Below are 25,859 nucleotides of genomic sequence, written 5' to 3'. Positions count from 1 at the left end.
CTTATTCACCTTCAGGTCTTTGCTTGAAAGTCATATTTTTCTAGGAAGCCTTCTCCCCACTTCCACCAAGCCAGGGGGAGGCTCATCTCAAGCATGTTTTGTGGCTCTCTCACAGCCCTTACTATAGAAGAGTATAGCTCCCTGTTTAGGGAAGAGTGTGTCTCTGCTGAATCGTAAGCTCCTTGAAGGATGGGGCTGTGTCCTGCTCTAATTGTGTCCAGTTCCTAACACAATGCCTGGCACATAGCAGACAAGTAATCAATGTTTTTTACCTAATCTGTTTTTAAGAGGCTGTGCTGCCGCTCAAAACATGGCATCGTGCCAGCACAGATCTCCCTCCCAGGAGGCAGGTGGTGGGCCAGACTTGCAGTGCCCTCTGACAAATTGACTCTGTTTCTAAATGATGGTCATTCCATTTTCCAAAATACCCAACTATCTCCCAGGGAGCAGAATTGGCCTCTATCTGTGCCTTGTCCTCTTACGTATCCCCAAAGTGACCCTTTATCTTTAGAACAAGCTGGGAACCGTGTGGACTTGCCCATTTGTTCCTTTTCTGAAGCATAACGTTAACACTCCCCCAAGCATGCATGTCCCATTTTAGATGCATTCTGGCAAGCCGATTTCCTGTTCCCATTCAGTCAATCATCTTCCATCCTTGGCAGGAAGGAGAACACACAGCTACGCCTGTGCCAACCCCAACATATTTCTAGTTCCATCATGGCTGGGTCTGTGCTGCCTATGCCATAGGATTTTAAGATGCTTTTAAAAAATCGTGTGTATGAGTGTTTCACAGCCAGGACTCAGAATGCACAGGCTGAGCTAGGACTGCAATGTGGCCGAGCTCGCATCTGTGAATCAGTCATAGCCCATGACCTTTACTTAAGGACCAAAGTCCTGTGTCATAGTAGGAAAGACACCGCATGACAGAGAGGTACTGCCTGGGTACCGAAGATTGTGGTGTGATGACTTAAGAGTGAAATGGAGCCAAGGACAACATCTAGCCTAGAGTGAGGTCATGAGAGTCAGCCAGGTGTTTCTAGTCCATTCTTTGTATGTTGCAATAGAGGACAAAGAGTATTTGCACAGGGGTGGGCCAGTAGCCCTTAGTATTGGCAATGATCCATTTATCCATTTCAAACTCTTATGATGCTATGAAAACTAACTCTCCTTCTGATGTTCCTTTGACCACAGGCAAGTATAGATCCACTTCTTGAGGACTTTGATGTATATCTGATGGCTGTGTGTGTGTGTGCATGTGTGTTGAAACCTCCTTTGTCTACTCTGAGTTCCTTAGCTTAGTTTGAAGTTTCAGTAGGTGCCTCCCTGGACTTATAACCTCACTCCTTTCTTGTCATTTATTCTCTGCTAAAATCTATAATGTCCTTTCTGCTATGTCAAGAATGATTTTGGCCCTTACCCTTCTTTCTCCACGCTCTGATATTTTTCTTTCATTTCTTTTTGGAACATAAATTTGATTTCCCATTTGCACGGCCCAGCATGAACCTGAGGGTAATTACTCTAATTTGCAGCTGCATGGAGAAGGCAAAGACTGGAGCCACCATTCCATTCAGCTTAAACTCTCCTCCATCAGGCCCCTCTCCTCAAAATGCCATTCCTTATCAAAACGATTTCAGCGTCAAGTAGGAGCTGTACTAAAAATTTATGTAAGTTTCCCTTTACTTTTCTGATAGCTGTAAAAATCTGTTCTAAAAGGATGGAGGCATTTTTTTCCCCTACCATTTCTCTATAGCCTATGTTAATTTTGCTCTTTTCTTGCCACCCAATTTTGTTCTCTTCAGTCCTGTTCTCAGCTGGATCCTGGTGTTTCACTCCACATATTGAATAAGCAAAGCAATAATATGTTATGATTAATAAGTGGCTTGACAGGCAGGAGAAAAGAAAATCTTATTCATTGCATCAGTGGTGCTGTGCAAATGCACTGTTTTTGAAAAATGCATTTAGTCAGCAGGGTGGTTTTTGTCCATATCCTTGGCCCTGTGCTCTCCACTTCAGCTGGATGTTCCGTTTCCTTCACGTGCAAATTTCAGGCTTGCAGAACATGAGGGCATGGGTTCCAAGGATGCTTAAAGCCTTGCCAAACCTCAGGAACTCATTTTTGGAGGCCAAATCCCTCATTACATAAGATATATTAATACACATCCACATCCCACTTGCAATGCAATTTTGTGTAACTCTCTAAGAATTTAGACTTGAGTTGCATTTGACCTGTTGATACAACTAAGTCCTCCTGTGCCACTGACCTTCTCCTGCGCCTGTACGGGTGTGACCCATACAACTTACAACAGTGCTATGGTTTAGGCACTCTTATTATCCAGATCATTTTGTAGTTTTTTTGACTTCTATTGCATATCTATCTATTTCTCTTAGGAGGTTTTATTTGCATGACTTGGAATGATACATTATTTTTCAGATCTCAAGAAACTTTTCTCCTTTGAAAAGCTCACAGGCTCTGGATCTGCTTTCTCTAAGGTGGTAGCCACAAACCATCTGTGGCTACAAAACCCTTAAAATGTGGCTAGCCCAAGCTGTGCTTTGAGTGTAAAATACACCCTAGGTTTCAGGCTTAGTACAGGGAAAAAAAAGACATGTAAAATATCTCATTAATATCTTTTTATATTGACTACATGTTAAGATGATAATGACGATATTTTGGCTGTGCTAAATAAAATATATATTACAATTAATTTTAACTTTTGTTTGTGTGTGTTTTTTACTTTTTAATGAGATTACTAGAAACTTTTAAATTGCATACACAATTTGCATTATATTTCTGCTGGACAGCATTGCTCTAGATAGCATGGGAAATGATGTGGGGGTTAAAATGGCCCTGGATGACTCCTGCCTTCAGTGGAAGTACATCAATGTCCTGAAGGAGGTGGAGGATTCATCAATATTCATCCACACAGCAGACATCCATTGAGGGTCTATGCTATGCCAGACATTAGGCAAAATGCTAGAGATAGGGGGACAGCAGGATAAATAGTTTCCACCCAGGGCCTCTGCATCAGGGCGCCTAGCCACAGCACATACGCGGGCTGCAGTCCAGGATATGCCAATCCACTAAGCTTGAAATTGCATGGGGATCCTGGCTGCTGAGCAAGGGGTGGGCAGGAAGGAAAGAGCGCCTCCTAGAGACAGATCTACACTGTAGAAATAAACAGTAAGACTGGCGGTTGTACATTGGAAAAGTGAAGGAACTATTGATCTCTATATGCCCTGTGCTTGGCACATAGAAAGCTGGTGATAATTGTGCACTGAGTACTAACGTCAGGCCCAGCAGAGTCCAAAAGGACTGGGGCAGCATTGCTGCACTTGAAGGAAATGGTTCGTTTTTCTCATTCATACGAAAGGGCTGTCTCTCTCCCAGCTGTGCTTTTTGAGGGTTGCATGTGCACCTTGTAAAAGAGCCTCTGATTCCTCACCAGCCCTGTCTGTGCCCTTACAGAGCAGGGGCATTGAAAGTCCTGCACACCTGCGTTGTCTCTGGACTCCACACCTGATGCCCCAACCCTTTGCCTAGATTCTTTTTTTTTTTTTTTTTTTTTTTGAGATGGAGTCTCGCTCTGTCGCCCAGGCTGGAGTGCAGTGGCATGATCTTGGCTCACTGCAACCTCGGCTTCCTGGGTTCAAGCGATTCTCCTGCCTCAGCCTCCTGAGTAGCTGGGACTACAGCTGCGCACCACCACGCCCGGCTAATTTTTGTATTTTTAGTACAGACGGGCTTTCACCATATTGGTCAGGCTGGTCTTGAACTCCTGACCTAGTGATCCACCCACCTCGGCCTCCCAAAATGCTGTGATTACAGACGTGAGCCACCACGCTCAGCCCCTTTGCCTAGATTCTAACTTCTGGCCTGGAATCCTGAGACTGCCACCCTCCAGGCTTAGAGGGTCTGCCGCAGCTTTGCCATATCTGACTGCTGACTTCTGACCCAAGGCTGGGTCTGACCTTACCTACTGGCTGTCCACATCAGGCAAGCCAGTGAGGTTTCTCCTTTGTCCTCTTCTTCTCTAAAAAAGTCCCACTTATTTGCTGTCTTCCTGACTCCCTCTGCTAGAAGGTGAGCTCCTGATCTGGTGTGTTCATTCGTGTATCTGCAGCACTGAGAACACTGCTAGCTCAGTCTGGATGCTGTGTGACCATATGGTAGTGAGGACAAGCCCATCACCGTTACTTGGGTGAGGAGCTGCCTGCATCCCTCCCACTCCTCTTTGGCCACTGTGGGTTGTCAACAGTCTTGATTCCAAGAAGTGATGTCCTGGCTTTTAGGAGAAAGAACTTTGTTGGGAGCATGGCAGACACTCTCCTCTCACTCCCAGGGACCCTCACCCTTGTACGATCACTTCTCCATTCAGTGTCGGTGTAGGGGGAAACTGTGACTCTGATAAGATGTCACTCCCATGATTATGTTCCCTTACATGGAAAAAGGGAGATGGATGGAATGGGCCTGGTATAATCACATGAGTCCTTTCAAAGCAGGGAGTTGTCTTGGCTGGTAGTAGAAGAAGTCAGAGACATTGGAGGCATGAGAGAGTGCAGTCTTGGCACTGATGACTAGGCTGGCTGTGCTTCTTGTTCCTGCCATGCCCTTTGCCTTGGTTTTGTCTCTTGACCTTTTCCAAGCTGCCACACTCTTTACTGCATCCCAGCCTCCAGCCCTGTGCCTAGCACATAGAAAGCTCTAGATAACTGTTCAGCCCAGCAGAGTTCAACGTGCTGTGCGGAAGAAAGGCAGTCTTGCCTGTCACTAACTGCATCCCTGGCTTTGATGGGCAAAGACTTTGCCCAAGTGTCTAAAGTGACACATCATTCCCCTGCTCATTAGAGATGAGGAGTTTCTTCACTTTTTCAATGTGCACCCTCCAAAGTCTTGTTTATTTCTACAGTGTAGATTTGTCTCTAGGAGGTGCTCCTTCCTTCCTGCCCACCCCTTCCTCAGCACTGGGGATCCCCATGCAATTTCAAGGCTGGGCAAGTCAGGTGACAGCAGTAAAGTCACTCATTTCTTGATTCTTTCTCTGGCATAAAAGCCATACAATCCGTGTCTCTTAGGGAGCTGGGGCTGGCAGAGAACAGAGATGTTCAGTGGCAAATACCCTGCCAACCTTGTGATGCGTGGCGAAAGGATGACTGGGTGGGAAGAGCCAGCGTCACACCACATTCTCAGCTGAGTTTTCCAAATTCTGTCTTTACACAGGTCGTGACAAGTAAAGCACTTTCCCTGAAAAATGCAGGCGTACAATTAGCCCAGGCCCTGAGATCTGAAAGAGAAGGAAGGTGACCGGAGACGTCATTTATTACGTCCTTCCCACGTGCTTGGTATTTTTCCAAAAACTTCCATGTTTGAGTTGATTATCCTGTTTTACAGAAAAGGAAACTGACACTTAAAGAGGTTGAGTCACTTTCCCCAAATTGCACAGCTAAGAAATGAAAGAGCTGGACAAGCACCCAAGTGTTCTGACTGCAGAGTATTAGCTCCTTCCTGACCACGGTGCTGGGGTGTCTGAGCTCTGTCCAAGCTCCATGACCTTGGAAAACCATTGAGCCTTCCTGAACTCAGTTTCTTGTCCTGTTCTATGAGGATTTGCATGAAGACTCAATGACATTATTTATGCCAAGGGCTTTGCATGGTGGAAACTGTTGAACAACAGTAGAGCAAAGACGCCAGTGGGGCATCTACTGGCCAGTGACCTGTGTGTGGCCATCTGAAATTAAGGGGTGTTTGCCCGGAGTCTGCCCCCTTGTTCGGGTAGGAAGGGAAAAGCTCAGTAGTGGTTTTGGTGGAGGCCACAAACTGGCAGCAAACGTCCAGGGGAGGGCACTCTTCTCTCACAGCTCAATGAGTCCTCCAAGGCCTTGCAGTGCAGCTTTTAAGAGCTGCAGTCAGCCTTTTAGAAACGCTGAGCCCTAGGCCAGCCATGGCGGTGGCAGAGCTGCATGGGAAGCATCCCTGGACCGATTCAGTGCCTGGTTCTTCAGGGCCACAGCAGCAGACGGCCCCATTATTTTCAGGCTACCCAGACAAGTGCATGTGGGTGACCGAATATGTCATGTTTCAGCTGCTGCGTGGGGGGCCAGCATTGGGGGGATCAGTGCACTTTTGAGGCAGGACTTTGATGCTCCCCATGGCTCTCTTTTAACCCTGGGGATCCCTGGGGAGGCAGGATATGGCTCTGGTGATTTGCAGAATCAGGAAGGAAGTGGTTTAGGTGTTTGAAGCCACACTCTACTCTCCAGCCTGGAACTCTCTCGAGCCCCCTATTGCAGGCATCCAGATTGTGTCCTCTCTTTGCCCACCTCACCGTCGATGCCCCCCGTATCCTCCATATCCAGGCCGACTGCCCCACATATCACTCTGTATTTGAAAAGCGCTTCCTTCTTCCTCTCTTCCTTCTGCATTCCCCCATTCACCATTAACAATGATAATGGTTTGATAGATTTATCTTTTCACATATCAGGTTGGAAAACTGATTAGATGGAAACTTTCAATACCTTGATCTCTAAAAGTGATGACACACTGTCATTCTAGACACAGTGTCAGTATATTTTCTCATCTAATATTCATTGCAAGCTTGCTGCATACTAGAAATGCTGAGCCCTCTAACTCCATCCCCACAATGATTCCATAAGGCAGGTGCTGTTACCGTTCCCATTTATAAATGACACAACTACAACCATGGAGGGTACATTTTCCCAGAGAGGGTAAATTGGTTCACTTGCTTAGTGTTTGGAGGTGCTAAGTCTCTGACCCAGGTCTATTGTGTACAAACCCCACCTTCTTAGCCACTGCTCCTGTGCTGGCTCTGTTGATGTCTGCCTTAGTCAGCCCAGGCTGCCATAACAAAGTCCCACAGACTGAGTGGGTTAAAGAGCAGACATTGATCTTCCACAGTGCCGGAGGCTGGAAGTCCAAGAGCAAGGTTCCTGCAGATTCACTTCCTGGTGAGGGCTCTCTTCCTGACTTGCAGACAGCCACTTTCTCACTGTATCCTCACATGGCAGAGAGATACGACAATGTCTCTCACTTCTTATACAGCCACAAATCACATCATGAAGAACTTACCCTTGTGACTGCATCTAACCCTAATTACCTCCTGATATGGTTTGGCTGTGCCCCCACCCATATCTCATCTTGAATTCCCACATGTTGTGGGAGGGACCCAGTGGGAGGTCATTGAATCATGGGGGCAGGTCTTTCCTGTGCTGTTCTCATGATAGTGAATAAGTCTTATGAGATCTAATGGTTCCAAAAAGGGAACTTTCCCTGCACAAGCTTCTTCTCTTTGCTGCTATGTGAGATGTGCCTTTTACCTTCCACCATGATTGTGAGGCCTCCTCAGCCATGTGGAACTGTAAGTCCATTAAAACCTCTTTTACTTCCCAGTCTTAAGCATGTCTTTATCAGCAGCATGAAAATGAATTAATATAGTAAACTGGTACCAATGGAGTGGGATGCCACTGAAAAAATACCCGAAAATGCGGAAGCAACTTTGGAATTCAGTAACAGGCAGGGGTTGGAACAATTTGGAGGGCTCAGAAGAAGACAGGAAAATGTGGAAAATTTGGAACTTCCTAGAGACTTGTTGAATGGCTTTGCCCAAAATGCTGATAGCGATACGGACAATAAAGTCCAGGCTGAGGTGGTCTCAGATGGAAATAAGGACCTTGTTGGGAACTGGAGCAAAGGTGACTCTTGTTACGTTTTACCGAAGAGTCTGGCAGCATTTTGCCCTTGCCCTAGAGATTTGTGTAACTTTGAACTTGAGAGAAATGATTTAGGGTATCTGGAAGAATAAATTTCTAAGTAGCAAAGTATTCAAGATGTGACTTGAGTGCTGTTAAAGGCATTCAGTTTTATAAAGGAAGCGGAGCATAAAAGTTCAAAAAAGTTGCATCCTGACAATGCAATAGAAAAGGAAATCCCATTTCCTGAGGAGAAATCCAAGCTGACTTAAGAAATTTGCGTAAGTGACAAGGAACCAATTGTTAATCCCTGAGACAATGGGGAAATTGTCTCCAGGGCATGTCAGAGGTCTTCAAGGCAGTCTCTCCCATCACAGGCCCAGAGGCCTAGGAGAAAAAAGTGGTTTTGTGGAACAGGCCCAGGGTCCCCATGCTGTGTGCAGCCTAGGGATCTGGCATTCTCCATCCCAGCTGCTCCAGCCGTGGCTGACAGGGGCCAATGTAGAGCTTGGGTCTTGGCTTCAGAGGGTGCAAGCCTCAAGCCATGGCAACTTCCATGTGATGTTGAGCCTGCCAGTGTACAGAAGTCAAGAGTTGAGGTTTGGGAACCTCTGTCTAGATTTCAGAGGATGCATGGAAACACCTGGATGTCCAGGCAGAAGTTTGCTGCAGGGGCAGGGTTTTCATGGAGAGCCTCTGCTAGGACAGTGCAGAAGGGAAATGTGGGGTCAGAGCCCCCCACATGGAGTCCCTACTGGGATGCTGCTTAGTGGAGTTGTGAGAAGAGGGCCACTGTCCTCCAGACCCCAGAATGGTAGATCCACTGACAGCTCCCACCGTGTGCCTGGAAAAGCTGCAGACACTCAATGCCAGCCTGTGAAAGCAGCCAGGAGGGAGGCTGTACCCTGCAAAGCAACAGGGGTGTAGCTGCCCAAGACCATAAGAACCTACCTCTTTCATCAGTGTAACCTGAATATGAGACATGGAGTCAAAGGAGATCATTTTGGAATTATCAGATTTGACTGCCCTGCTGGATTGTGGACTTGCATGGAGCCTGTAGCCCCTTTGTTCTGGCCATTTTCTCCCATTTGTAATGGCTGTATTTACCCAATGCTTGGATTGTCTGTAGGAAGTAACTAACTTGCTTTTGATTTTACAGACTCATAGGTGCAAGGGACTTGCCTTGTCTTGGATGAGACTTCGGACTGTGGATTTTTAGTTAATGCTTGAAATGAGTTAAGACATTGGGGAACTGTTGGGAAGACATGATTGGTTTTGATATGTGAGGACATGAGATTTGGGAGGGGCCGAGGTGGAATGATATGGTTTGGCTGTGTCCCCATCCAAATCTCATCTTGAATTCTCATGTATTGTGGGAAGGATCTGGTGGGAGGTAATTGAATCACGGGGGCAGGTCTTTCCCGTGCTCTTCTTGTGATAGTGAATAAGTCTCATGGGAACTGATGATTTTAAAAAGGGGAATTTCCCTGCGCAAGCTTCTTCTGTTGACTGCTGCTATGTGAGACGTGCCTTTCACCTTCCGCCATGATTGTGAGGCCTACCCAGCTACACTGAAGTGTAAGTTCATTAAAACCTCTTTTTCTTCCTGGTCTCAAGTATGTCTTTATCAGCAGCATGAAAGTGGACTAATACACCTGCCAAAGGCCCCACCTCCAAATACCATTACACTGGGGGTTGGGTCAGCAGGTCTGAAATCAGGGGGTGGGGAGGTAAAAGGAAAGATGGGCCCCTTCTAAAGACAGGCATAACCCAGATCTGAATCCCAGATCTGCCAGTCAGAGATGAGATGAGCCTGGCCATGTCACTTAGCCTCTCTGATCTTCTATATCCTCCCCTAGTAAGTAAGACTGGTGATGATGATGGTGGGTGCCTCACACTGTAAGGGGTTCTTGTTGCAGGTAAATCACTGACCACTGCCTGGCTCATGGTGAGGACTGAAATGTTAGCTCATGAACTACCCAAATGAGAAGGCCCAGTCTGGTTTCATTGGTCAGGTGGATGGTGTTAATGATTCATCATTGATGAGCACCCTTTGCTATTTACAGAAAGGTTTCCCACATGTGAGCTCAGCTGCAGTTGCACTGCTCACTCTTCTGCTGCCTCTGGAACCTAATCCCATGGTCCAGGGGCTTGAGACCGGGGCGTTGCATGGGGCAGCTCTATGGTGGGGTCACCATGGGAAAACCCAGCTTTGGAGGACGGCTCACAGGTGACCACATTCTCCTTTGCAGTTTCTCAAAGAATGGTGAAAAGGCAAGATTTAGATTCAAATTCAACTTGTATTCTTACCTACCAGGTTCTGGATTCTGTGCTAAATACTTTATTTACACAGAAAATGTTATTTAATCCTTTTAGAGAGAAACAAATCTATCAGTAGGGGCCAAGGCTCCAGAAGGTTTTTAAAACAAAATAGATCAAACCCTACCATCAAGCAGGAACATGTTATTCATTCTTCCCCCATCCCCTTTTCATCATCAGGGATTTGATAGTTATTCTCAAGATAAGGTGGTTTGAAGGCCTGGATGCCAGCCTGCATCCAACTCTTTTACTTCTTTGTCTTGCTTAGTGAGTCTCAAATTTTGGAGTGTATAAAATTTACTGTACATTCCTGAAAAAACAAAACCCAAGGCCAGGGCACTGTATAGGCAATGGAAACCATGTAATGGGGTAATTTTTGCCTTACATGCTGACCACAGATACAAACCCTTTCTTTGAAACAGAACATCACAAGGATGTTCACCGAGGAGATCTCAGAATTCATCTGGTTGAATCATGAGGATGTTCACCGAGGAGATCTCAGAATTCATCTGGTTGAATCTTCCCATTTTACAGATGGGAAGACTGGGTGCCAGAAGGATCAATTGGATCATGGTGGATTGCAACACTAATTAGGGATAGAGCCGGGAATGTCTTACTGGAATTGGGTTGTCTGCTGACCAAACCTCTGAGCTGTAATTTGACTCAAAACTGCCAAGGGTTTTAAAAGAATGCGACAGATTGGTTTCCTGGCTTCTCTCACTAGGTTGTCAGGAAAACAGTTGTTCCAGATTTGCCAGGATATCCAGAGAGGTAGCCCTGGCTGGGTAGCCTTAGAAAGCCTGTCATTGCAAAACAAACAAACAAAAAAAACAAAAACAAAAACAAAAAAATCCCTTTGCTAGAGCCAGGATTCTGAATCTTTTTCAGAGACAACACTAGGTAAGAAGAGTCACCAATGAAAAACATTCAGCTCTAACCCCTTTTAAAAAAAATCTTCTTTCCCGCATGTTATCTGTGGGTTTTCACAATGAGAAGACCAGGCAGCCCATGGGTCTGTAGGGGAGCAGGCAGATTTTTCCTTACTGGAGCGGCAGAGAGCCTTTCCTTCCCATCCGTAGACTTTTATCAGGACTCATAAGCTCAGCCCAGAAGCTATGGGCAGATAAGAGACTTAAGTCAATTGTGTTAGGGCAATTATTTTTCCTGCTCAGACAGTTCGCTGTTGGATGCTAAGGGGCAGCAAGGGTTTGCAGCTGCTCAGGTGTGCCTGTGCCATCTTTTTGTCTTCAGGGTTACCACAACTGGAGCAAATGTTAGAACTCCTCTAGTGTCTCCAGCCCATTTGCCCTCAGGGATGAATCTTTTCCCATCTTCCACTTGGCTCATCTTAGACCACCATAAACTCAGCCATCTTTTTAATAGCTAGTAACAGACAAGGGCTAGAGGAATTTACTGATTAGATGGATTAACTCTTTAGCTAGGGAGAGTCCAACCCAGTGTGGGACATGCTGAAAAGTCTGTCTATAAGTGTCTCAATAGCTGACACTCAAGGAAAACATTCCTCCTGGGAAGATATAAAGGACTCTCAGGCCAAATAACACTGTGCACATCTGTCTCGTGTCACAAGGCTTAGTACTGTACTAAGTTGGTTACTGGTCCCTTGCTCATAATAGCAGGGACAATAATAATTGTTAACATTTAGCAGGTCTTTGCCATGTGCCAGGCACTGTTCTAAGGGCTTTATGTGTACGATCCAATTTAATCTTCACAGCAGCCCTATTTGGTGTGAAAAAGTAGGATGCCCATTTCAGATATGAGGAAACTGAGGCACAGATGGGGTAAGTACCTTGTTCACACTCTGCTAGACTAGGAAGTACAGGAGACAGATCATAAGGACGTGGTTTTCCTGTGTATATTGTATTAATCCGTTCTTGCATTGCTATAAAGAATACCTGACACTGGGTAATTTACATAGAAAAGAGGTTTAATTGGCTCATGGTTCTGCAGGCTGTACAGGAAGCATGATGCTGGCATCTGCTTGGCTTCCGGGGAGGCCTCAGGAAACTTATAATCATAGAAGAAGGCAAAGAGGAACGGCATCTCACATGGGCAGAGAAGGAGCAAGAGAGAGAGGGGGGAGGTGCCGTGCACTCTTTTAAACAACCAGGTCTCGTGAGAACTCATTCACTATCATGAGAACAGCACCAAAGGGATGATGCTAAACCATTCATGAGAAACCACCCCCATGATCAAATCACCTCCCACCAGGCCCCACCTCCAACACTGGGGACTACAATTGAACATGAGATTTGGGTGGGGACACAGATCCAACCCATATCACATATGTAGTTTTATTACAAGGGTTTGGGTTTCATCTTACCTCGAGGTTAAGTTTAACATCAGTAGATGGTAGATGCCCGTCTTCCTTCACTGGGCCCAGAGGTACCTGGTCCAAATATAACTGACTTTGAATTCTTATGGAAGGATGCTTCAGTGGATTGTGAAACCTGAAGGAGGTAGGGAGGGAAGATTCTTTGGAGGGGATTGGCAGTGTTCTCAGGACAGTGGACATGTGCTATCTCTGGCTTCTGGTACCCATGCATCCTTCTGCTGCTAACTGTGTCTGACCTTGCTTTCTCCTACCCCCTGTCTGTGTGTCCTGGGAGGGACTTCACCTCTGACTTAGGGAGAATTTGATGTAGGTTTTAGCTAATCAGAGCATCATATTTTTATAGTGACTGAGTCAAGGATGGGCATAGGAGCCAAAGGGAACAGAGCAAGAGGCCCAGATGGGCAGTCTGGCAAAGGAGCTCTGTGCTCTTCTACTAGTCCACAGCCTATGAATGATATCTAGTCTGGAGCTGTGGCAGCCATCTTGGCACTATGAGGCAAGAGCTGACTGAGGATATTGCCCAACCCAGGGGAAGCAGAGGCAAGAGAAGGAGAGGGAGAACCCCATGAGTCAAGCTGTGCGTACCATGGATATTTGAGTTTGCTCGCCCATGTTGCTTCATCAAGGAATTTTAATTGATATAGCTTGTCATATATGAGTATAGTATTAGCAGGCATTCAGAAAATGGTTAACCAGGGAAAGGTGTGATATGCAAACCTTCCCTTAGAAACCTCTTCTGTTGGTCAGCTAACTCACCACTACGGTGAATGAAGCCTGATACTCTGTTTTACCATATACCAACCTGAAGTGCAAGGAGCAATAATTCCACAAGAATTACTTCAATAGGGCGGCGGGGCGGTGGGGGGTGGGGGTGTTCATTTTACAGAAGGAAAATCAGGCACAGAGAAATTATGTAAAGTATCCACAATTATACAGTTAGGAATTGGAAGAACCCAGGTTCAAATGCAAGCAATCTGGATCACGAATCCAAGCTTTTAATCACTATGCCTAACAAACATTTTTTAAAAATCAAGAATATTTATTGAGGACATACTATGGGTCCATTATGGAATACATCCATGAATAAGATGCCCAAAGATCCCTCCCTCATGATGTGAGCACTTAAATGCTTATGTATGTGTGTGAAAAGATAGAAAATAAAGAATAAAAATAGCAAATAATGTTAGAAGGTGTAAGTTCTGTGAAGAAGAACTAACACACAAGCTAAGGGAGATCAGGGTAGAGGGTGCCAGTTTTCAATAGGGAGGTGAGAATCAGCCTCTGAGAAGATGACTTGGAAGAGGTGAGGGAGTTACTTACAGGAATATCTGAGCAAAGAACATTCCAGATGCAGGAAATAGCCAGTGCAAGGCCCAGAGGCGGAAGGTGCCTGGTGTGCTCAAGGAGCAGCAGGGAAGCCAGCGAGGTTGGAACAGAGTGTGTAGAACACAGTAGATGAGGCTAGAGAAGTAATTCCTGATCTCAGAAAAGACTGGCCCCTGCAGGATTCTGAGCAAAGGAGAGATACAATCTGGCCGTGGCTGTGAAAGAGCCAGCTGTCAGTGGGTGTAGACGGGAAGTGCTGCAACAGGGAGACCCAGGTGAGAGATGATGAAAGCTGGGTGCCAGCAGTGGAGGGGGTAAGAGGTGGTCAGATTCTGAATATGTTTTAAAGAAGAAATAAAAGAATTTGTAATGATTTTAGATGTGCAGCAGAAAGTGAGGCATCAGAGATAACTGTAAAGTGTTTGAGCAAAACTTGAGTAATTCAATAAAACCCAATTCTTCTTTGAACTTCACTCCTGTGGCCAAGGAATCAATAACCTCTTCTGCCTGGAGCCACTTTTGGATCTCTTTTATCCAGAAGTGCCTTCTTGAATGAGCACACTGCTTTTTGACAGACAGTTCCTATGTGAATCATCCCATTTCATTCCCATCACAATCCTCTGAGATTCTACTCCCATGTAGTAACTAAGGAAACTGAGATTCAATGAGATAGTTGTTCACCTGACCCAGCTCACATAGTTGATGAGCTGATGTTCTCTATTCTGTTACAGTAGAACAATATTCTGTTATTATTAAGCCACAGTAGAAGCAATTGCCTCCTGGTTATAAAGTAGCTAATTGCACCTAGCAGATCATTTTCATCATCCATGTAGTCTATTGCTTTTAGGCTGTGAGCATTGAAACAGATTGTTCTTCTGAAGCTTATCTGTAAATACATTCTTTCCATTTGCTGTAGATTTCTACAACATCATGCCTTAAGATCTAACATTTTTGTCCTTGTTTTTGGACAAAAATGTACCTGTGTTATGTTCTACTAGATTAAAATACCTACCTTGGTTTTTGCTATTGTTTGTTTTTTGTCTATGGCTACTGCTCTGTGACATACTTGTTTTCCCTACTTTGTAGGGAATAACTTGATAAGCAAGGCGACATTTGATAGCAAAGCGGAGGAATGGGTAGTTGGCAGAGATAATTTTAAAATCCAGAAAAGATGTAAAAATTACGTGGGAATGTAAATAATAGATCAAACCAGCTGTTGTCTGGAATTTCCACCAATATCTTGATGTCACTCCTTGGGCAGCCAGAGTCTCTTCCTGCTGGGACAATTCCATGGTTGTGTTTCCATTGCCATTTTCCTGCAGAGGCTGAAGCTCCACTTTTCTGCATTCTACCTGTGTTTTGAGTACATAAAATGAAACACACAGAGGCATGACTTTTTTTTTTAAGCTGCATTCATGCTGTGTTGAGGTCACAGATTTTAACCAAGTCAAGCAATGTGGATGTTGAGGCTTCAGGGAGATGGTTGTCTCCAACAGCTGTCAGCCTTGTTGATGTGTATGTACCTTCTGCTGCATCTTCTGCAGGACCATTCCCTCCTAGCATCTCTGTGACTCCAGTTTTCCTCATTGGAAATGAGTGCTTTGTTGCAGAGAAGAGAATCACCTGGAGCAGGTATGCAGTCAAATGAATTTTTAAGCGAGAATTCCAAATACAGAGAAGAGGAGAGGCAACAGGAGAGGCAAGGATGGAAAGGTGAAGAAGGTTTCTGCTTCTCATTATGAAATAAATACGCAATTCCAATAGAGTCAACCATTTCATGCCTGGATGGCCGCAATCACCTGCAAATGGGACTGCAGCCTCCCTTCAAGTTCTCCTTCTTCCTGGCTATTCTATTTCTCTGAGATCAATCTTCCCAAATGACTTCTGAGGTGCCCTCCCTTACTGAAAGCCCCCGGTGGGCCTATATTATCTATGGGTCAAACATACACCCCTGGTCTCAGTGGTCAAGGACAGAAAGTGATGGAATCCAACCTAAACCCATCCATGCCGCCACCCTCTTTTGGGGCCTTTTCTTCACCAGCTCCCAAGTGGCCCAGGCTTCTCCCTTCATCTCTCAGTGATGACAAATGTGTGGCTGGCCCCTCGGAGGCTCCTTCCCAATAGGAGCCCTCCCCATTCATTCCGACCCAGGTAAGGGTCTACCTTTCTATGACGACTTTTCCCCCCATTTCCAAGATGCATTTCACATGTAACTCTGTTTCTTTCTTATATCACAAATCACCTTACGTGAATATTTTTGTGGTGCAAAATCACAATTTCAACATTTGGTGCCCCCTGTTTTGCTTTGCCTCACACTGTTTCTTTGGAGCAAGTTCACTAAGGTGAAATGACTTTCCGAACACTGAGCACAACATGGGACGCTTCACGAATTGGTGTGACATTCTTACACAGGGGCTGTGCTAGTCTTCTCTGTACCATTCTCATTTTAATATGTACTGCCGAAGCTAGCCCCTGTGATGACGGCTTCACCACACCACCCCCGTCCCTGCCTAGCCGCTGGCTCTCTCTAGCCTCATGCAGCCTGGCACCTAATCAGACACTGTTTTATCTGGGTTCAGTCTCATCTTAACCATAATCCAGGCTTGTTAAAGTCAGGGATCTTGCATTCAGCTTCATTGTTAATATCACATCAGTTATCACCATCCTCGGCACAGAATAGACAATGGTGAAACCCACATTTTGATTTAAACTCACACAGAAAAAGAAGGAAAGATCTTTTCTTATTTATTGCTTAAGCTCTCTGGAAAAGGACATCTCGGTATATTCGCCAATGGCCTCTCTCAGTTCCTGAAGTCCCATCAGTCCCCTCGAGTGCTGGCAATGTTTGGTGTGGACGGTGCCTCTGAGGCCCGCCCTCTTGCGGGATACTCACCTGTTCATTCATTCATTCTTCCATTCAGAAAGTGTGCACAGAGCACCTGCTCTGCTCTTGGCATGGAAATGTGGTTCGGAAAGAGACAAAATCCAGCTTTCACAGGAGCTTGTGGTCAGTCTCCTGTCGGGGGCAGCACTGGGGAGGGGAGAGAGGGAGACACAGCAAACAAGTAAGTGAATCAATAAGGGCTTCCCATTGAGACGCGGCTCTGAGGGAAATGAAACACAGATTGCAGTAGCGAGTGGATAGGGTAATGGGTGGTGAGGCCTCAGTAGCAAGATCGGATCATCCACGGGCATGTCTCCCAGGAAGAGGGAACAGCAGGTGCCAAAACTGGAAGGCAGGTCTTCTCCATCTCAGTGCTATTGACATTTGGGGCTGGATAATCCTCTCTTGTAGAAGGGCATCCTGTGCTCTGTGGGATGTTTGGCAGATTCTCTGGCCTCTACCCACTGGATGTCAGAAGCACCATCCTCCCCCTGCCCCTGTCCTGATCGTGACTATCAAAAATGTCTTTTCTGACCTAGCAAAAATGTGTGGCAATGGGGCTTGGGGGTCAGTGGTGGCCCCCAGAAAGATATGTCCATGTCCTAGCCAAACATTCCCCGGGAACTGTGATGGTGACCTTGATTGGAAAAAGGATCTTTGCAGAGGTCATTAAAAAGGGTCTCAAGGTGAAATCACCCTGGATCGTCCAGGTGGGCTTAAATCCAGTGACAGTGGAGGCAGAGAGGGGAAGACAGAGATACAGAAGAGAAGGCAATGTGAAGACAGAGGCAGAGAGGGGAAGACAGAGATACAGAAGAGAAGGCAATGTGAAGACAGAGGCAGAGAGCTGGGGACTCTGCCACAGGGAAAGACAAAGCCACCAGAAGCTGGGAGGGTCAAGGGACTATGGTTCCCTGGAGCCTTTTGGGGGAGTGGGGCCCTGCTGACACCTTAGTTTTCAACTCCAGCCTTCAGAACTGGAAGATAGTAAATTTCTGTTAAGTCACCCAGTTTGGAGTGACTTCTTACAGCAGCCACAGGAAATGAATGCAGGGGAAAAAAGCATCCATGGAAGAAACATTACCCTCAGGCAACAAAGATCAGGGCAGGTTCCAGGAACCATTACCCTCAGGCAACAAGGTTCAGGGCAGATTTGCAGAACCATTAGATTCAGGCGACAAAGATCAGGGCAGGATTGAGGAACCATGGGAAGGCAGGTATAACTGCAACCTCGGTCAGTAAGGCCAGTGGAGTGTGGTGCGGGGTGGGGTGGGGGGTAGGGGTTGCGGGCAGCTCTTACCTGGCCTTAGAGGCCCTAGTAAGGAATTTAGGGTTTGTTGTAAGTGGAAGGTGTATTAAGCACTGAGGGTTTCAGACTAGCCAGTGACATGATCTGGTTTATATATGTAGCAGCTTTTTCTCACTACTTATGTGGACTGTGTGTGTGGTGGAGCAAAGTGAAGCTAGGATTCCTTAGGACACAGTTGCAACTGAAACAGGTAGGACTTTGAGTCACGTGAGGCATGAACACCTTTCTCTCATTGTGGGTTTCCCTAGGGTAAGCAGCCAAAGATAGAAGGTTCCTCCTCTAGAATTCCAAGAGGAAAAGGCCTCGCATCTCTATTCCATGTATCATAAAGGCAGAAGCTCTCCCCTCCACCCCCTGCCAAGATGCTTAATTTATTTATTACATTTTAAGATGAAGAAACGGAAGTGTAAAAGGAGAAAGTGATACCTCAGGCCCACAGATACAGAAGTATTCACTGGCAGACTGGGAATCTAAACCCAAGCTTCAGATGTTCTTTCCTGATATGTTTCCTTTACTTGTACAGAGTGGTGCATTTTAGCAAAGGTCTCATTTGAATTTTACAATGACCTCATGACAGACATGGCATAAATATCACTTTTATTTTACAAATGCAAAAGTATGATAATAATAATAAAAAAATAAGGACAATCAGAGAGGTGAAGTGATTTCCCCAATGTCACACAGCTTTGAAGGGGTGGGGTTGTCAATCAACCTTGGGTCTTCTGACTCCTGATCTGATGTTCCTCCTTGGACTGCTCATGCTGGGTCTTGGAGAATGATGATGTATCTACCTAAATCTTAAAAGTCTCCCACCATTGGCCGGGTGCGGTGGGTCACGCCTGTAATCCCAGCACTTTGGGAGGCCAAGGTGGGCGGATCATTTGAGATCAGGAGTTAAAGACAAGCCTGGCCAACATGGTGAAACCCCGTCTCTACTAAAAATACAAAAATTAGCCAGGCATGGTGGTAGGCGCCTGTGATTCCAGCTACTCAGGAGGCTGAGGCAGGAGAATCGCTTGAACCTGGGAGGTGGAGGTTGCAGTGAGCCAAGCTCACACCACTGCACCCCAGCCTGGGTGACAGAATGCGACTCCATCTCAAACAAAACAAAACAAAAGTTTCCCATCATCTGTTTGCCTCCAGTGACTTCTTTCCAACTGAGAAGTTTTCAATTTATGATTATACGTTGTTCCTTGCCCTTTAGGCAAGTTCAATTTCATTGTCCAGATGCAAAAACTGTTTCACAGTGAAGGCTGCACATAAAAAGAAAAATGAGGAAGCGATTTAACATAGGACAGGCCAGATCTGAAAACAATTTTAGAGGTAATGTAGGATCCATGAAGCCTATATATGTTTTCCAATAGCTGAGAAAAAGCATACCCCTTTACTGTTTTTTTTTTTTTTTTTTTTGGTCTGAGTGTGTGTTCTGTGCAATATAAAAATAAAGGTTCACCTAACACTGGAGCCGTGGTAAAGCCAGGAGGCCAGGAAATCCAACGCTAATGGGGACAGGGTATTTCCCACTTGGGAAATTAGCAGTGGCTCTGCCTTCCTCTATATCTGTATGTGCTCAGAAGTGCTCCGGCGTCCTCTAACCTTCCCCCGTCATCCTTGATAACAGATAACACTCTAAATAAATCTAAAATGCTTTCACTTGATTCTGGAGTCTTGCTTTGAGAGAATGCATGGGGTTATGAGAGAAAGGCTGTTCTTTGTGTATGTATCCAGTCTGCGAATTTGGTCACCAGAGGTATATGAAGCCCACACTGTGTGCCAGGCTTTGAGTTGGTGCTTTGAGTCGGTGCTAGGGACACCCTGGCAGAGAGGAGACTTGGGCACTTGGCTCATGGGGTTGTTCTGTCTGGAGTGAAGAGAGATTTGAGGAAGTGTGGGAATGTTGTGAGGTCCCTGGGTCCACCCACGATGGGAGGACCAGGTGGTCCTGGCAACACTGAATGGGATTTGAGGGCAAGAGGGAGTCAGAGTCCAAGTTTACAAGACGATGCCGAATGTCAAATCTGAAGGTCCCAGGAGGCTGAGTGGGATTGGAGTAGAAAAGTCCAAGGTTAGGCAGAGCTCAGTGAAGTGAGCCAGTGGGGCAGTGAGCTCAGTGCTCAGTCTGTGAAAATCAGGAGGCCAGGAGCTCCCTTTTTGTGTGCTTGGGCGCAAAGCAGTTTCTCAGGGGATAAGGTGGTACTGCACCTTATCTTTGTGCTTTGTGCTTTGGTGCACAATGCCACCAAGGGGTGCTGGTGCCTGAGGCTGGCATGAAGGCCTCTCCGTGGGCAGCCAAGTGGGGAGATCATCTCAATGAGTCATGCTGTGTTAGTTTGCTAAGAGGGAGTCATGCTGTGTTAGTTTGCTAGGACTGCCATAGTGATCCTACGGACTGGGTGGCTTAAACCATCAACATTTATTTTCTCTGGGTTCTGGAGGCTGGAAGTCCAAGATCAAGACACTTGCAGGGGGGTGGTTGCTCCTGTGGTCTCTCTCCTCGGCTTGCAGACAGCGGCCTTCTTGCTGCCTCTTCACATGGCTGTTTCTCTGTGTAACCCTGTGGTCTCTTTGTGTGCCCAAATTTCCTCTTCTCAGAAGTACGCCAATCATATTGGATTAGGGATCACCCAAACAGGCTTAATTTTCTCTTGAAAGCCCCTATCTCCAAATCTAGTCACATTATGAGACACTGGGGGTTAGGACTTGAACATATGAATTTGGGGGGTGAGGAGGGACATATTCCAGCCCATAATAGGTGTCCTCACTGTTTATTGGCTTTTTGTCTTTGGAGAGCTGAGACTGGAAGCCACCCCAGAATAGATGTCACACATTAACCATAGCGTCAGGAAATCTCCATTTTCATCTTCAACCCTTCAACCCATCTGATCATTAATTTGGTTCATAAAGCCCCGGTGCTAGAAGTACAATTTTTGAGAGATATGAATTGCCTCAACAGAAGCCATTCCATCTTTAAGGGAATTTTAACATAAGCCTAGCAGGTAATAAAGTGGATGCATTTGTTCTCTAATTATTTATTTATGAACCCACTTCCCTTGCTCAACCAAGGCCTCCTAAAAGGCACTGATTTTTCTTTGTTTATCTTGGTAGCCTACTGCTCAGAACAGAGTCCAGCACATAGGGACTCACATGGTACCCTATCAGTGGAGTTGAATTTATTGAAGTTGCTTCACAGTTGAATGGGTCTTTGTGCCTAGAGAGGAAGGCATGAAAGGGAATGTTTAGTTGGAGGCCAGATAATACAGAAGCCGGACACACTTTTGGTCTTTGGACCCCAGCTTTGTGCTCTTCTTTCCCTCTGATACTCGATCCCCGTGCCCCTATGGAGTGAACACTCTGCCAAGCCTAAAAGTCTAGCCCAAATATGTCAGCTTTTTCTTATCCATCAGCCAAGTTCAGGGATATTCCTTCAAGCATCAGGCCTAATTAAATGGGATGTGAAAGGCCAAACTGCCCTGTGCCTCCCACCCGATTCCTCCCCTGAATCCTCCACTTTCCAGTGGGAGAATTGGCAAGAGGGATGGGCTCCTGGTTGGCTGCCCATCTGTGGGGCTGTGCTGTGTCTTTGCAGAGCTCAGATGAGTCATGGGGGAAGGCACCTTGTTGGGGCTCACTCAGTGCCACTCGTCCATATTCTCCATGTTCTTCTCGTGATAGGTGTTACACTTGTCCATTGTCCATTTTCCCAGCAGCCCACAGGAAAAGGGAGCCATAACATGGAAAAACAGGGCAGGGGATGTGGGAGAGAGAGAAGAGTGAGTGAGCGAGTGAGCGAGAGAGAGAGAGAGGTTATATGCACGTTCCTATCCATTTGTGAGTTTACTGAAACACTGGTATTTGTGTAAAGGAAATCATTTCACGATTCTGCTGCCTGATGGATGAAACTCATTTGATCACAAGAGTAAATTAAAAGAAAAGCAGCCCTTGTCACATTTTCTGTATGCAGATAATTGAGAGAAGTGGACAAATATAGCCAGCAACCTGCATACATAATACAAGATAGAACATTTTAAAAAATGAATAAGATTCAGAAACCCTAATCAATTACATTTTACAACAGTCAGTAAGTCTGTCTCTTATTGTCTTTCTGCTGACCATAAGTGAATTAGCACTTTCTGATTAAAAGCTTCTTTCCTTGGGCCAAAAATGTTAAGGGCTATCGCCTCTCTCCTCTTTCTTTTTTTCATTTATGTAGCTCTGAGCATGGTATTGTGGTCTCTCCTTCCAAATGTGTGGGGAGGGCAGGTGGCTGGGGGCCCCTCCATCCAGCCATCAGTGGGGACTTCACTCCCATCTGTAGTGTGTTCCCGCTAACCATGCCAGGCAGCTCCTTCTGTATGCAAGGTGGAACATCTTTCTTCAAAACAAGTGCCTGTTGGTATATTTTCACCATTAATAAGCTGATTTTTTTATTATTAAAAAAAATTCTGAGACCACTTACTTCCTGCTGCTTTATTCATTTTGTTAATGCATGCTGTTTCTGAAAAAATAAATATTAATGTAGCATGTCTTATGGGAGCAGGTCTTTGGGGGTGGAGGGAGGAGATCTGTGAGCCTGTGGATAACATATCTGAACCTCCTGCCATCAAAATAATAATTAGGCTTGTCCTGAGTAAAAGTAGTCCTTATTTTAGTAACCAGAAAGCTGTGAATCCTTCTTGCTGCCTCTGGGGTTGACTGATTCCTCCTCAGTGAGAATGTCTCTTTTTGGGACCTGATATTAACACTGAGTGTGCTGATTGTCTTGTCAACCCTCTGATACAGGTAGAGAATGTAGCATTTAGGCAATTCTGAAAAGAAAAGCTTTAAATAAGTATCAGTGATCCGAATTGTCAGAGGGTAGGGAGATGGCAGGGGAAACAATGATTAATCATTAATCATTAATCACATTAATGAAATGTGATTGTTTAATACTATGCAAGCAGTGTGTATTAGTCCGTTTTTGCACTGCTATGAAGACATACCTGAGACTAAGAAAAAAGGTTTAATCGGCTCCTGGTTTTGCAGGCTGTACAGGTTTCTGCTTCTAGGGAGGCCTCAGGAAACTTACAATCGTGGCAGAAGGTAAAGCGGAAGCAAAGCACATTTTCATATGGCCAGCAGGAGAGGGAGAGAGTGAAGGCGGAAGAGCTATACACTTTCAAACAGCCAGATCTTGTGAGAACTCACTCGCTATCGCAGGAACAGCAAGGAGGAAATCTGCTCCCATGATTTAATTACCTCCCACTGTGTCCCTCCCTCTCAACACTGGGGATTACAAATTTAACATGAGATTTGGGTGGGGACACGTAGCCAAACCATATTACAGTGTGATGAGTAAGGCCAAGGTTGGAAACACTGTCACTGGTCACCTCTTAGCCAGAGAGGTGTTGAATCAATTTATTCATTTTTATTAGTCAATCCGATACGTTAGAGTTGAAATGGATCTTGGAATTTGTGTAGTTTGCCTCCTAAGCCCCTAAAACAAACTTAGTGTAGAAGGAGAAACCTTCTCCAGCACATTAGATAGATGTTTTATTGTGTTCTGCTTGGATCTCTTCAATTATGGGGAGCTCAATACTTTTCAAGGCAACCTTATTGACTGTGAGGCGGCGCTAATGGTTGGAAACTTATTTCTTTGTGGTTTTAGTTCAGAATCTTTTGGTTGGAAGTGGAGTGGAAAAAATCCCCTCCACTTTCAGTTAATTGAGCTAAAAGAGGAATTTAGTGGGTTACATAACTTTCAAGATTCCAGGTAAAGTAGGGTTCAGGTGAGGCTTGATTCAGGGCTCAAAAGATATCGCCAAGCTTCATCTCAGCTCTGTTTCCTTCTACTTGGCTTTGTCCTCTGGATCTGCTTGGTGGTCTCTGGCAAATTCAGACTCATTTTTTTATGACACCACACCAATGGCTCCCTTCTAATTCTTGGGAGTTTTTGTTCTCTCACTGGCCCAAACTGGATAACATATCAATTCCCAATGACTTCATTTGGGTGCCACCTGCCACTCACCCACAGAGCCTGAGATTGAGATTTGAGCACAAGCAGTTAATGTGGAAGGTGAGCCCAGGGAAAGAGGGAAAGTCAATAAAAGATATATAATGAAACTGGTTACTGCTATGAACAAATGAGGCTCAGCCCTACCGGGGTCCCTCAGAAATTGTGTAGAATACCCCCTAGAAGGACAAGATGTGATGGCTCATTGACACCCCATCTCCTGTCTCCACTGGTTGAAGATCATTTTTGGAGGCATTTGCTCCCTTCCACCTCCCCACTCTGGGCTGAATTCAGATGGGATGTGCTAGGGTCCGGGGGTAGGCTTCAGATAAAGGCCTGAGGCAGAAAAGCAGGGGGTCACAGCAGGTGCTTGAGCGTGATACTACCAGGGTCCTAGGAACTGGGTGCCCTGGCTCAGCAGAAACCACAGGTGGGCTGAGGGATACAGAAAGTGACTGCCACCACCAGCCAGGGCCTGTGGCCTGAGCGTGCATTGAGCTGACTGGCTAAACCCCCATCACGGGCTACTTTCTTGAAGGTGGGTACGGAAGCTGCTCAAACTACATGAAATGAGAATGGAGAAAATGTCTCCCAAGAACAAAATCAGGGTGCCATTACCAGAAAAAGGAAGAATGCATGCTGGAGAGCAAAATCAACAAGCATTCACTATACCACTGTTGAGCCAAAACCTGCCTTCTGATAACTTCCCCCCATTCGATGGAATGTTACCTCTAAGTGGAATATTGAATTAACAATATGTTTCCCCCATACATGACAGCCCCTCAAATATTAGGAGATAGTTAGACTGTCTCCCTTTGGACTTTTCTCTAATCCAGTATGGGTTAGAGAACCCATGCTTGGGTTCTGTAACTATTGGAGGACTTTTCGTGGTGGTCCTAGTCACCACTGTCTCCAACACTTCCATCGTTATGGTCCTCTATGGACCACTCTTTCAGCTCATTACAACAGGAAAGATGGGATTAGGCTCATCACAGTAAGGATAGATGTGCACAAGGTTAACCCTTGGGTTAAGAAATTGGGGGCATCTTGTGATGTGACCCTTGAAGTCTACTTTATTACATTCTGGTGATTTGAAAATGGGGGATTTGGCTAGGCGCAGTGGCTCACGCCTGTAATCCCAGCACTTTGGGAGGCCAAGGTGGGCGGATCATGAGGTCAAGAGATTGAGACCATCCTGGCCAACATGGTGAAACCCCATCTCTACTACAAATACAAAAATTAGCTGGGCATGGTGGTAAGCACCTGTAATCCCAGCTACTTGGGAGGCTGAGGAAGGAGAATGGCTTGGACCTGGGAGGCAGAGGTTGCAGTGAGCTGAGATTGTGCCATTGCACTCCAGCCTGGTGACAGAGTGAGACTCCCTCTCAAAAAAAAAAAAAAAAAAAAAGAAAGAAAGAAAGAAAGAAAATAGGGGAATCTATGTGTAACTCTCAGTTAGCCAGAAAATAATTTTCTCCTCTATTATCTAGTAATGGGCAATTCCTCAGTGGACAAATGCTGACTTGGCTTGCCCAGTGTCTTTTCTTCTGGTAACAGAATCCTGAATGACCTCTGTGGAAGCAGCCCCACTTCTGTGCTCAGTGTGGTTGGGATGGATGCATGGTGAAATGAGTGGCCTGTTCTTGACCAAGCAGAGTCCTCACACCCTTCTCCAAGGGGTTTGTTGATGGTGACTTGTGACCTTGTCTTGGCTAATTGTCATAATCCCATCAAGCATGGGCTCATGACCCCAAGGCAGGACTGAGCACAGGATGCCTCCTGAAACATAGGTTTGGGGATGCTGGAGGCTTTTCCAGCCATGTGAAGACTGAGGACGAAGCCACAAGAGAAGCGTGAGATGACCAGAAACCAGATGTGTCGCATCCTTTTGACCTGTAAGTCCTGCCTCGAAGGAGCAGTCTAGAGTGGACGTTTCATCATAGGGGACGACACAGTTCTGATTCCTGCTTCTGCC

The 25,859-nt window shown here is 45.7% G+C and overlaps 1 protein-coding gene and 1 non-coding gene across 3 annotated transcripts in view; one reads left to right on the top strand and one right to left on the bottom strand.

Annotated features, from left to right (window-relative positions):
• KAZN (kazrin, periplakin interacting protein) overlaps positions 1 to 25,859 on the top strand; it is a 1,229,740-nt gene that overhangs the window by 216,822 nt on the left and 987,059 nt on the right. The gene's annotated exons all lie outside the window — the stretch shown is intronic.
• LOC112438352 (U6 spliceosomal RNA) lies at positions 16,070 to 16,172 on the bottom strand. The gene has a single exon (XR_003026796.1). It is a non-coding gene; the product is annotated as a U6 spliceosomal RNA (small nuclear RNA).

Source organism: Pan paniscus, chromosome 1, assembly GCF_029289425.2.
Source record: "Pan paniscus chromosome 1, NHGRI_mPanPan1-v2.0_pri, whole genome shotgun sequence".
In the NCBI taxonomy this organism is placed as follows: domain Eukaryota; kingdom Metazoa; phylum Chordata; class Mammalia; order Primates; family Hominidae; genus Pan; species Pan paniscus.
The sequence above is the reverse complement of the archived record's forward strand: the minus strand, read 5'-3'. Positions and strand labels throughout refer to the sequence as shown.